This window comes from Ptychodera flava, chromosome 3 (genome assembly GCF_041260155.1).
Source record: "Ptychodera flava strain L36383 chromosome 3, AS_Pfla_20210202, whole genome shotgun sequence".
NCBI lineage: Eukaryota > Metazoa > Hemichordata > Enteropneusta > Ptychoderidae > Ptychodera > Ptychodera flava.
In genome coordinates this window covers 46,205,376-46,218,735 of record NC_091930.1, presented here as the reverse complement: position 1 = coordinate 46,218,735, position 13,360 = coordinate 46,205,376, and positions in this window count along the sequence as shown.

Genomic DNA, 13,360 nt, shown 5'->3' with positions numbered 1-13,360 from the left:
TAATAAGAACTTTAGAACCTGAAAATGACTTTTCAGAAAACGGCAGGGTATCTGCCAACAAAAGAGACTGGGAAGCCCGGTATCTCTTAAAATTTTGACAGGGGTAGCGGAAGAGAAATCACTAGAAAGTGATATAAAACCATCATGAATAAATGGTTCGAAAATACCCATAATGCTATCTTGAGAAGAATTGACCTTGACCTCATTAATTGGGGATGAGAGGGCTTTAACCTCAGAAAATGTGTTGCACACATTATTAGACTCTAATTGAGTTGATGAAGAAATAAAGCCGGTGGGCTTAGATCCACTTTGACCACTTTGACCTTCACGTTTCTTTTCAATTTGAAACAATCTGACATTAAATGGCCGTCTTTCTTACAATAATTACAAGAAAGTGTACCGTACTGTTTGTCAGAAGGAGATTGAGACTTGGGATCTGATGATGTGGGAGTGTTACTTGAACTCTGTGAACTGTTGTCATTTGATTTCCTACTGTCCTTTGAAAATTTCTTGGATGAAAAGGAGGTGTTAAATTTCCCTGCATTGTTACGATATGAAAAGGACTGGGATGGTTTGCTGAGAAAGGAAGATTTGTGGGTCAATGAATAATCATCGGCCAAACGTGCAGCAACCTCTAATGTATCTGCCTTTTGTTCATTGAAAAACGTCTTGATGTCACTCCGGATGCACCTTTTAAATTCCTCAATCAAAACAAGTTGTCGTAATTTGTCAAAATTCTGACTGATCTTTTCCGAAGAACACCAACGATCAAACAATTGTTCTTTTGTTCGAGCAAATTCGACATAAGTTTGATCCTTCGCCTTCTCACAATCCCTAAATTTCTGACGGTAAGCTTCAGGCACCAACTCATAGCCCATGACAATTAATTCCTTCACAGAATCATAATCTGAAGCCTGCTCTACTGACAACTGAATGTAAATTTCTCTGGCTTTACCCACCAAAGCACTCTGCAAAAGCATAGACCAGGACTCCTTAGGCAATCAGACTCTGAGCAATTTTCTCAAAATGAAGGAAATATTTATCAACATCCTTTTCTTGGAAAGGGGGAACTAACCTGAAATGCTTAGTGATGTCAAACTTGTCTGAAGGGAAGAATTTTCCTGACTGTCCAAGCTCTAAACGTTTTATTTCTACCTGTAATCGCTGTTCTTCTAATCGCAATTCTTTTTCTCTTTGTCTTTCTTCCATTTCTAATCTTTCCTGCCTTTCTTTTTCTTTCATTTGTAATTCTTTCTCTCTCTGTCTTTCTTCCATTTCTAACTGCGTTTGTATTTTTTCTTTTTCTAATGCCTGTCTCTCTTTTTCCATTTGTAATTCTAGTTTCTTGATCTCCAAATTTGTCTGCATTTCTAATTCTAATTCAGAGGTAGACTCGGGCTCATAATCTTTCAGGGTGGATTCCTCAAATTGGCCTAAATCAACTAGATGTTTGGCAATACGGTACTGTATTTCCCTCTTGCGCATAGATCTTTTGACTTCTACTTTGAGAAAATTGGCCAGTGTTATGAGGTCGTCTTTTCTAAGGGAATCAAATGTGTCCTGATCAAGGTCATCCATAAATTCGTCTGGCTTGAATTCCGCCATGATTGAATTTCGCTGAGTTCACAGTATACAGTAGTTTTGAAAAGGCAGGCAAAATGTTGTCAAACGGCTCAAAATATTCGTATCTCGGACGAGCCCCCAATTTTGTTACGTGCAGAGAAAACGAACAAAAGGGTGAACTCAGCAGTTAACGTTTAAACAAAATTTATTACAAAAATAAAACTAATTGCTAAGTCAGGGATAGAGTACAAGCTTTAAAAGTGTACAGACTACTTATCTCAGCTGGGACGGCAAAGCTCCAGTCTCAGAGTTGTAACAGTCTGTCGGATGAATGAACAGTCCTGTGGCTTGCAGGCTTGAAGTTGCACAAAGTCCACAGTGTAAATCCAGCGTTGGCAGTGAAGGTCTTGAAAAGTCTTGAGAATGGCTTGCTGCTGGAGTTTCGAAGCACTTATAGTAACACACAAGAGACACGATCCCCAAAAGTCTGACTGGAAGCTGTGCATGTCCCTTTTATACACATGTGTTTACATGAGGGCATATAAGAACAATCTAGAACTTTTATTGACATGCTAATTACTGTTCTAAAATTATCTCTCTTACACAACTAATTAAATTTCTAGAACATTCCAAACATGACTAATTGAATTCAAGGTTGCGAGGTCATTAAGGGCAGTGACCTCGAGAATGTTCTAGACTAATTGAACTCAGGTCATGATGAGTGTGGGGGAGTAACCTACATAGCAATATATATATATATATATATATATATATATATATATATATATATATATATATATATATATATATATAATTTTTGGGCTTGAAAAAATGATACATGTAGGACTTGAAAAGTGGGGAACCCGACATATTACATATTATTATGTTACAAAGCCCTGTCCATCGCGTTTTAATTGGTCGACCTGAACCACGTGACTGCCCACAAATACACAGTAATGGTTTGTTTTCATGCCCGTGAATATGGATAATATCGTAAACATATTAACTTTACGGCTATAACGAAAATTGGGATTTGTACAAAGATCGTAATCAGTCACAAAATAAATTGGAGCACTTGTAGGCAAAGTTTATATACTTTTTTCCAAAAAAAATCTCCGGATTTGCAAAATTTTTGCAGAGCGCGCATGCCTCACTGACAGGTTCTGGGGGCCCGTTGTCGTTCGCAGGGGAAATTTTCGTAAATTTCGATAGTTTTTCGGGGTTCGTTGATAATATAATAGAAATAACAGACCGCACTGACCATTAACGTTTATTTATGGGCGCAGGCTCGAGGAAAGCCAAATTAACGGGCTCGGCAAGCCTCGCCCATTAATTTTTGGCTTTCCTCTCGCCCTTGCCCATAAATAAACGTTGATGGTCAACACGTCTTCTGTTATTTCTATAATATGTACTAAACTGTAAAAATAGTGGACGCCAGACGCGTCTTTACGCGCTCAAAATGTACATGTCGGTGTTCAAATTTGAACGGCTAGTGTTCATATTATTAACACTAGTGTTCATATTATTAACAATGATGTTCTAAACCTGAACACGATGTGTTAACAACCATCTCCTTCAAGTGTTCAAAAACTCAGCATCACAGAAATTTTGCAAAACTGTGAAACAATTAACAATCTTTTGTGTTTTTACTTTACAATGGCTTTATTAAATTTACTACTGCCTCGCTGTCCGGCAAACGTACACGGATTTTGGTGTAACGAATTTCACACTAAGTGAAAAATATTTCCGGTGTACAATTGCTGAAAGCATGTTTTTTTCTAAAAAAAGAAGTATACAAAAAATTTTATACATTTATTACGGGTTGAAATTTTCAAAATTTGGAAAAGAAAATCAGAAAACCACCATGAACGTTTTAATTTTAACATCGGCGTGCAAGAGGCGTTTTACTTCTAAACACTTGGTGTTCAAGTTTGGCGCCTTTTCTATCCCATGATGCATCAAAACGGAAGTTGCGACATTTTTCTTGTAAGTTCACCCTGAAGTCGTGATCGTAAGGAAGCAAGACCAGAAAGGGTAAGTTTTCTGTCCAAAATAGTAAAGGTATTAGATTTTGAAACATCTGTATTATTATCCTTTGAAATTTATTGTATTGTACTTTGAAAAAGCTTAACTTCGTGAAGAAACCTTTTTTGTTTCAGTGGCTGGTATACCAACAAATAGTTGGTACTTTTGGCCATGGCCTATCGATCGATTTCACTCGGGTCAAGGGTCATCGCAACACAACTGTAGCGATAACCTTTGACCTGAGCGCGATCGATACGCCTTGCATAGTACAGCTGCGTAATCACAGCTAACCCATGTCTTTTAGTAGACACAATCGCATATAAAACATCAATTAAACATCGTAGAGTATACAATGTATTGTTTCAACATATCAGAGTTTGGCTTTTTTATCTTAATCAGTTGATGCAAGAAGAAGCAAATATTTTGTAACAGTATTGAAAAGAGGCACTGTATATGGAAGTCTCCCCTTTTCCTTAACCTAATCAGCTCCTGTCTTTCATTTAAAGTCTCATCTCGCCATCTTACCTATTGTTGCATTATTTTCAGGATGTGAAAAGTTGGATTTAACTGAAAATCGAAGAGTTGATACAGAAGCTGGTGGTACAGATAATGAAGAAGATGAGTGTACAGGTAGCTGTCTGGAAACAAGCTTTAGAACCTCAGTTCATCTATAGTGTAGATTTAAACTTCCAAGGGTCAGTAACTGAATTTTGATAAGTTTTTGTATTTTTGTGTTGAATTAATCTAACCTTTGGTAGCATGCTATGATCAACTAAACGTTGCCGGAGAATAAGCTTTCAGAGACGTGTAGTCTCCCTTATCAGATGCAAGGGTGGAATGAAAAATTAAGGCTGAAAGCGACAGAAAATTCAGAGTAAAAATGTCCACTCTAAATTACTGAATTTTCTGAAATTTTCACTCTGAATTTTCTGTCACTTTCTGCTTTAATTTTTCATTCCCCCTTGCATCTGATGAAGGAGACTTCACGTCTTTGAAAGCTTATACCCCTGTAACATTTAGTTTATCATAGCCTGCTACCAAACCTGAGATTATTTTTTATTGTAGCTCAACACGTCTCTTGTTCCTAGCAACTTGTTTATAGCTTTGCTGTTAGCTAAATAGGTGGATGTGTACCATTGTCCTCAAATTTGTACATGCCAAGGTTTTTCTTAAAAACAGCCTGTACGAATCCTTTAATATCTGGATTACAGGTCCCCAGGGATTACCCTAATCAGACATGTTCAAATTATGATGAAATATGCAAATTTATATTTTTGAGGATAATTTTGCTAGTTTTGGCAAAAATCTTCTTCTCTTTTACTGACATCTTAAATATTTGGTAAACATGTCCCTAAGAATGACCTTAGTCAAATTTGTGCTAGTTGTTATGAAATATTCAAATTTTTATATTTCATGGCAATTTTTGTCATTTTTGATCAAAAATTCTTTAAATTAACTTCTTCAAAACTGCTTATTGGTTGATATTTAGGTCATAGATCTCTACTGATAGCCTTTTTCAGATTGTTCAAACTATGCGGAAATTTGAAACTTTGTATTTTTAAGACATTAAAGACATTTCAGACATTTTAAAGTCATTGGGGATTACCAGAATGTGATATATTGAAGTTTTTTTATTTTAAGGGTGATTTTTAGAAAATTTGGTAAAAAAATGTATAAAATTAATAGCAGGGTACACCAGAATTAAAAAGGTCTTTACGAATATGTTTTTAATTTCTGAGAAGTAGATTTTTGAAATGTCACCGATATCTTTTAAGGTTTATTTAAAGATATTACAAACAAGAAAACAAACCTTTTTGTTTATGAAGGACTTTGTTGGACAAAAAAAATAGGTTTTACCCTGCCAAGGACCCACTTCCCCCACTTTCTGCATGTTGTGCCTTTCTGTGACACTTTGACAACTTGACATGTTGTGTTTACTTTGGTGTGGACAACTATATACCATGTGCACTAGAGAAGCCTTGACTTACTTTTTTCCCTTCAAAATTTACAATTTTCTATACAAGAGGAAATGTCTTTAAGAAACCATCTTACAAAAGTGGAGTATGCATTTCATACATATACGCGTTTTCAACAAAATGTGAGCCAAATTTTGAGCTTTTTCAGATTAGTTTTTGTACGTTTTAAACAAATATGAACATAAAACGTAATCCACAATTTTCAATTAAAATCTGTTTTGTCATTATTTTTTTCATATTTTTAAAAATGATCTACAGTGTTTATGGGGATTTTTATTGCTTATGTTTTTGATAGGAGGGTGTTAACACCGTCGGTATTTTCCTCTGACAAATTTTACATATAAAGTGCCAATGTTTATTTGCCCATTTTACAGTAAATTATTGTATTGTACTCTAGAAATGTTTTGTGTATTTTTAGAAGAAAATAATTTTACTGAATATCAGAGGTCTGTAATGTTATTTCAAGGCTTGAACACCCCCTGAACGCCCAAAATTAAAGGTGTTCTACAAGCGCGCATCATGTGTTCTAGCCTTTAACACACTTATCGCTGAACGGCGTCCGCGTTCAAAAAGTGTTACAGCCCTTTGAACGCGTAAATGCGTTCAAATTTTCAACACATTTCATGTGCAACATGTGTTCAGATATGGAACACCATGGTATTCAGTATAATGTCTGATGAACACGTAGCTTTCAAAATCTGCCCACGTGTGTTCAAAAATTGAACGTTGGTTGAACACGTAGTGTTAAATTTCTGAACGTCTATAAGCGTTCAAAAAGTGTTACAAAAAGTCGTTTAATTGGTGTTCTATCATTTAACACTTAACTTTACAGTGTAGATGGCACTATGAAGCGAATTTGTTGCTAACTACTTAATTATATAGCTTAATTTTTAATAACTACTTTGTATGGTGGCATGCTACAGGAAATGAAATAGACAAAATAATTCATATTATAGACAACGCGTATCATGGAGTAGGTTTCAACCCCAGACATGATAACAATGTACAGGGTAAACGTCGCAATGGAAAATAGAACAATCCAGAAGAAATGTACAGATAATAATACTTACACATATTCAGATTGATTACATGATAGACATTCCTTTATATCATAGCTGTCTTGCTCGCGTAAAGTTGGAAAACATGATTTAAACTATCTGAAATCATAATTGCTTCCATGATTTTTATGTTTTACAATCCCTCTGTGAACGTGTCACTTTGATTACATGTTGGAATAGTGCCTGCGTCACTATTATCTTCGGTATTTGTATAGTCGCTACTGTGAAAATCACTGTCACTCTTCAGGATACTCAAAATCAAGCCATCATTCTAACCAGTTTTATGGTGGACATCATTATCCTCTTCAATTGTTATATTAATTGCAGGAGAGAAAATCTAAAAAGAATTCGCTCCTCCCCCAGGCTAACTTTAAAATAAGAGACCATGCCCACAGGGTAGGTTTGTAAAAATGACCATCCAAAATTCTTTCAAACCCTTTACAATATTAACTAAAGGGTCCGTGAGCTCATAATCAGTCATGTACACCAAGGGTCACCAATATGACCCAAAGCATACTACTTGATGTCTATTCGTAGCTACAATCAGGTGGTTGATTGATTGATTGCCACCATTTGCATGTCTGACGACAGCGACTTACTCGACTGACTGTTTCTGTACATAACCATGCTTGGTACAGGATTCATTTCTAACTTTGAAATTATTGTAGGTGTATACTTTCTGTTTACAAGAGAATCAATTCCATCTTGTCAGAACATAGTGGCGTACAATTGTTCAACCAATCCGCCAATCACGACAGAAAAATGCTGCCCACAAAAGTTCATTAACCTCGATACCTGCCCAGGTCGTTGGCAGTTAAAATGGATGCCTCGAAACTAACCTACAAACATAAACTAAGTTTGGCGCCCGCCCTCTCCCCGCGATTTTCCTCCATGGTATGAGAAACCGGCAATGACGTCAGAACTACCCTGCAAAGACTGCACGTATTATGACGGTGTAGTATTCAATCAAGTTTTGACAACATAATCTGTCACCAAGAATAGGCGATATTTAACTATACAAAATTACTTTACAATAAGACACATCTATTGTCAGCGTTGGAACGTACGCATATCATATGTCGTAAAAACACTGAAAATTGTGCCATCCTAGATGCAAATAGCTTTTCCCAAACGACCAACATTAAATTTGCACGACGACATTATTACAGCGCTCGTCAAGTTAATTTGGAGTTTCAGTGTCTGGTGCACACAGATAATTTGATCGTAAGGTTTTGTTTGTTTCACTGTGGCACACAACATCAAAGAACGAGACGATTGCTGCACGTTCTCTTATCATGCCGAATGTCACGAAGTGAAAACACTGTAGCAGTACTTTTTCCGCTCGTGAAATGACAGGAACCCTTTTCGGATTTGGGCGCACGATTGTATCAATCCTTCACATTATCGGTCAACCACATAGGAAGGCCCTCCCTTTTAACATTACGGGGTGTGATTTGGAACGATAAATCATACTGGAATAAATGCAAAAATTGAAGCTAGTCCTTAGGTGTTGCTAAGAGACATTGTGCTAAATGTCCAGCGTCATTAGGTGAAGCCCATCTGAGTTCCATCAAAAAAACATACAACTTCCCACAAACGTTGATGATACCAAGGGAACAGATTGACCTCACTGCGATACAATGACAGAATAACACCTTTGCAAGTCGAAGTTCTACACAGAAGAAAACGTGTATACAATTCTACTCGAACCTTTGAATCCATATAAGGGAGCTTTCGGTTCCATATTAACACAGAAATAAACGAAAACATCGTTGGTTATAATTACATGAATTAGACCAGTTGGCTTCCCGTGAAAGATTGAAATTTAAGCGCTCTGTCACACTAAGACATCGTTATCCCTTCCCGCCATGAGTATCGATAAAAAGCAGCAAAACATACATAAAAGTTAATAATTAGCGTGATCATGTGACAAACCGATGCGTCGAACAAATACTTTGCGAACTGGTGAGTCAGGTGACACGTTTTGCGTCGTCATATTTTTTTCTCGTAAGGCTATACCGATTAGAAACCTGCGGCATTACTCGTTTATTCAGTCTACGTAGATAAATTAAGACCAATTACGGGTATTTGCTCCGGAGAAAACTTGGATTGAAAGGAATAATTTGAGGCACCAAGATTGTGAGGGTCACGCCTCCGGTCTGTTCGTCAGGTAAGATAGGTTATTTATAAAAAATAACTTGGTTTCCAGTGATAAATAAAGCAGCAGATATAAAAGAGAGCTTTACTGAAAAGAGTATTGTTTTTTGAGCACGAAAGTGATATTTTTTCAATGCCACATAGTATTTTATGAAGGCCTCTGTTGTGGACTTTTGCATGGTTAATATCCCTATACGTTTCTTTTACCGTCATTTTTATTGTGCACTGTCGTTTGATAAACTGTGTTTGTCAGAACAGGAAACATTTTCGTTACCTTACACGTAGAAACGGGAGAATTATTTATTTTTGACGGTATAGTTAGAGAATACGGTGGCGTCAACACTTTTTTCTCCGACCAAGGCATTTTTTTGTCAAATTGTGCTCGAGCACATCAGAAGGCAATGCAATTTTTTTAAAGTGACGAGACTAATAATTACAAAGGGGTTCACTGCCATTTTGAATTTCAAGTACCGGTATTTTTTAGGCGAACAATTTGTATGGCCCTTAATTTGCACAGTGATTCCTGGAGTTTATCGTTGTTTATGAAAAAGAATGATCTAACGTGTACTTGAGAATGAGCAATAGTGCGATACTTTCTGGTTCAAGGCAAGTGTCACCTTAAGCATATTTACGAAAGTACAACTTTAAGAAGATGAACCATGTGTTGATGTCACGATGAAACTTTATAATTATAGAAAACAATTGTTTGATTGTCAGAAAATATTTGAGGGCATTCGCTCTTGAAAAATTATAATGATAATGCAAATTAAGCATGGTAAAATCCCCTAAGAGCATGACATTTCATAATTTATGAAATTCATGAAACACATTTGATTTGCGCCAAAATGTAACTCTCTGTTGCAGGTTCTGCGAATAGGAAAGGAAGTCTCTGGCAATGTGTCCAATAATATTTAAAACCCATTGTAAATTTTAAAAAGATACGTGCAGTCCGCTTTCTATATAATGTTTGATTTCTTGATTTTTCAAGGAGAGCATATATTGCATGGTAAAACATGAGGCACAAATCTTAAAACAAGTTAAAATTTTGATTCCTGGATGCCTATATTATTTTAACGAGAAGTCTGCTTATCAAAGATACTGAAAACCTGTCACCCAGCAGAACAGCAATGGTAACTGACACGGATATGAATCGAGTTGATGGTCAGTTTAAGAACACTTTTCATCAACTTCGACCAATTGATATAGCATTGAAGGTGTCTCATTTTCCATTTCATACTGAAACGTGTTAGAGATTCAAATGTTATGTAAAGATAGTTATATCAGAATTATAATGTAATATCTGCTCAATAAAATAGCTTGCACACTGACCTCCGTGTGCCTACTAAATGACGAAACCTAATATCTGCATAACATGAAGTATGGCAGTGTTGGCTGAAGATTATACACATCATGTTATCTTCAGTATGTAGCAAGACTTATCTAGGGCCTGATGATAAACATGAGGAATGTAACCCTACAAAGGTCCTTTTTACTCAATTTTCCTATTAGATATCATCGTCAACAGCTATTTAGACCAATCCGTCTATTTATATGCTTTAAAAATGTTTGTGCCTGCTAGAGGTTGAATCGATGTTTTGAAAAAAAAAACCGGTAATATATATAAAAGTGAAAGGAACAGTTTTAAATTTCTGGTTGACATCTTTAGAATGTGAGTGGTCAAGTTATCAAAAGGATATCTTGTCTTCTCATTACATTAACTACTCTGCCATACTCATTTCGCAGGGACTGTGCTATTGATACACTATGTGCATTCCACAATACTGAACATTTCGACATTCTTCAAACTTCAACATTTACTCATGGGTTGGCTGTCGCAGACAACAATTTGGTTAAACAGCTTGTTTGAGCAATCTGCACGAACACTGCATTGTTGGATACCTGCATGTCAAAACACAGCGCCAGAGACAGCGCACCCTGATATTTACTGAGCTATTTACGATAAATGACAAAAGGTCAAATGTAGGTCAGATGGCAGATTTGTACCCGCTTGTAAGCCTATGACAAGCTCTGTGTGTTTGGCAGTCTTGATAACCAATGTGGCGGAAGGTGAACTTTGACACACCTATTTTTGCTGAGGTCGAAAAATAGTCACATAAAAATTGACTGAGCGTATAAATGTCTAGCAGTATATTGTGACTTGGCTTCAGCACCGTTTTTATGATGATTTATAACCTGACCTATTTGTTATATGTCTTACTGTGAGTCAGTGTAGCGTTAGCGTTAGTTTATGATATTTGTCTCTAAAAATTGCATATTTCCATGACACAATTTCTGCTCTGAAAACTCTGCAATTTTTAATTTGATCTTTAGTATTTAAGCTTCGGATGAGTTCGAATAGGTTTTTATTTACCCACATATGTAGTACACTTCTGCATTCGCTTTAAAAATATACAAAGAATGAATTAAACAATTCGTGTTTAAAACAACTAGTACTGATCTCATTGTAATATTGTTTCACCCGTAATTAGCGTTTCTTTCGTAAATTAGACCCGATACCTAAATTGTTGCACATTGTAAGTTTTATGTTACCATTTAGAAATATTTTGCCAAAACACTTTTTACATCAGCAAGTTGAGTGACAAAGCTCTAAACATTTTATCAATAGCCAGAAAGTTTGGAATATTTTGATTTTTATTCACGTTTGAAACCGTTTGATACTTTGATATTAGCAGTTTTATGTCATGATTCAGATATATTGGCTTGTCAGCAGTTCGATGCGAAACGAAACGGTGCCGAAAACTGTTTGGTGTCACTCGTCATACTGCAAATGATGGAGTGTTAGGGGAATGTGTTCGACTTCGTGTATCTTTTCACACCGTGAAATATAGTATATCCGATTTACGGTTAGACTCATGGAAATGCGAAGTACTCAAGACAGGCTTACAGAATTCTGTACAATCTCGACAGTCTTTGGACGACAAACTCAGGCAACATGTATATAAAATGTTTCATTGCCGTTTGAGTTGATTTTGTTTAACTCTCACAGGAATATTGGAACATAGAACTGTTTTCGTCAACTTCAGAGACAAGAGCAGCAGATATAATGGAAACAATTCAGAACTATGCTGTACCTAATAGCAAAAGTGAGATCTCACGTACAATGCGAACGCATGTTAGGGCCAGAAAAATATATTTGAATTTAAAGGAAATGAATTCGATTGTACGTATGCCGTCGTTGCAGTGTCCTTCTACCTCGCAGTGGAGGAAGGGAGGAGACAGAATATTGAGGTATCAGCAAGAACCTGTAAATTATGTTAAATAAAACTCTGTTGAGGACGAGAACCACTTTCTCCATCAGAAAACAATACTTACATACGGAAGCAATTTGAAAACAAAACTTCTCAGCTCTTGCAACTGTGATCAAACTTTGAAATATTATGTTTATAAAGCTATTATACTGAGAGGGAATTTATCTATGATTTAGCAAACTGAGTAATAGTTGTCGATTTCTTGTTCTTTTCTGAATCTGTAAAATTTATAATCAAAAGAAAATTATAGCTTCATGTGTTTGTATTAAATCTATCAATCTGGATCTAGTACAGTTTTGATGAGGTCATCTTTTATATCGGCCGGAAGCTTTAAACGCAAATAAAGCAAACTGACGTTTGACCTCCAACACTGCTGATAGGTGGTAGATGAAGTAGACCGGCAGAGTATAATGTTGATCATAAGAACTTGAATAAAGTGAAAATAATCTACTGGGTAATTATTACTTAACTTCTGCAGCCTTGCTGCTTTTTCAATATAATAAATTAATACTCAGCCAATGTCGGCTGGAAAAGGAGGACAGAATCCTGACAAAATGTGATCCAAATAGCACATATGATGGCTTTCATATTCAATTAAATTCGTTTTACAATCTTTCAATCGGATTATTTTATTTCGAATTATATCAAATGTCGAATTTCGTAAAATGTCTTTGTTATTTACATATGATCTGATGAAAGTTTTTCTTTGTAAGGCTATGCCTTATGACCACATAAGTTGAATGTTGACAACATTCAATTTGGAGATATTCCACATCAACTTTTTTCAGCAAAAACGAGACATAAGAATTGTTCATTCAACATTATTAGTGAATCGAAGTTTATGGGGCGTTTGTTTCGAACAATATAAAAAAAAATAAAAAAATGGTGATTGAAATAGTCCCGTGACGTAGCACAAGGAACCCCAGTCGCGTACCTTGCCCAGTTTGACTCCAGATCTATTCCTATGTTATATTGCAGCTAAACTTATCAACAAGTTTAAAATTAACAAGACCATGTGACGAGTCTATCTGTATCTGACCAGCGTATGCTTAGTACACTGGTTACAGGTGTTTAACAGCAACTACTCAGTCGATTTTTTTGACTGCAGCCTATTCACAGACACAGAGGAAAGTCAGATTCGTGATCACGGGTCAAAGTCACGCCACTCACCAGCTCTGCAGGCATGATAAATTATTTTACCAAACAATTAGAATTCCAGTGACATGATAAATTATTTTACCAAACAATTAGAATTCCAGTGACAAATAGAAGGCAATGTGAAGAATTTTGTTTCTTGTTTTCTAAGATGAGT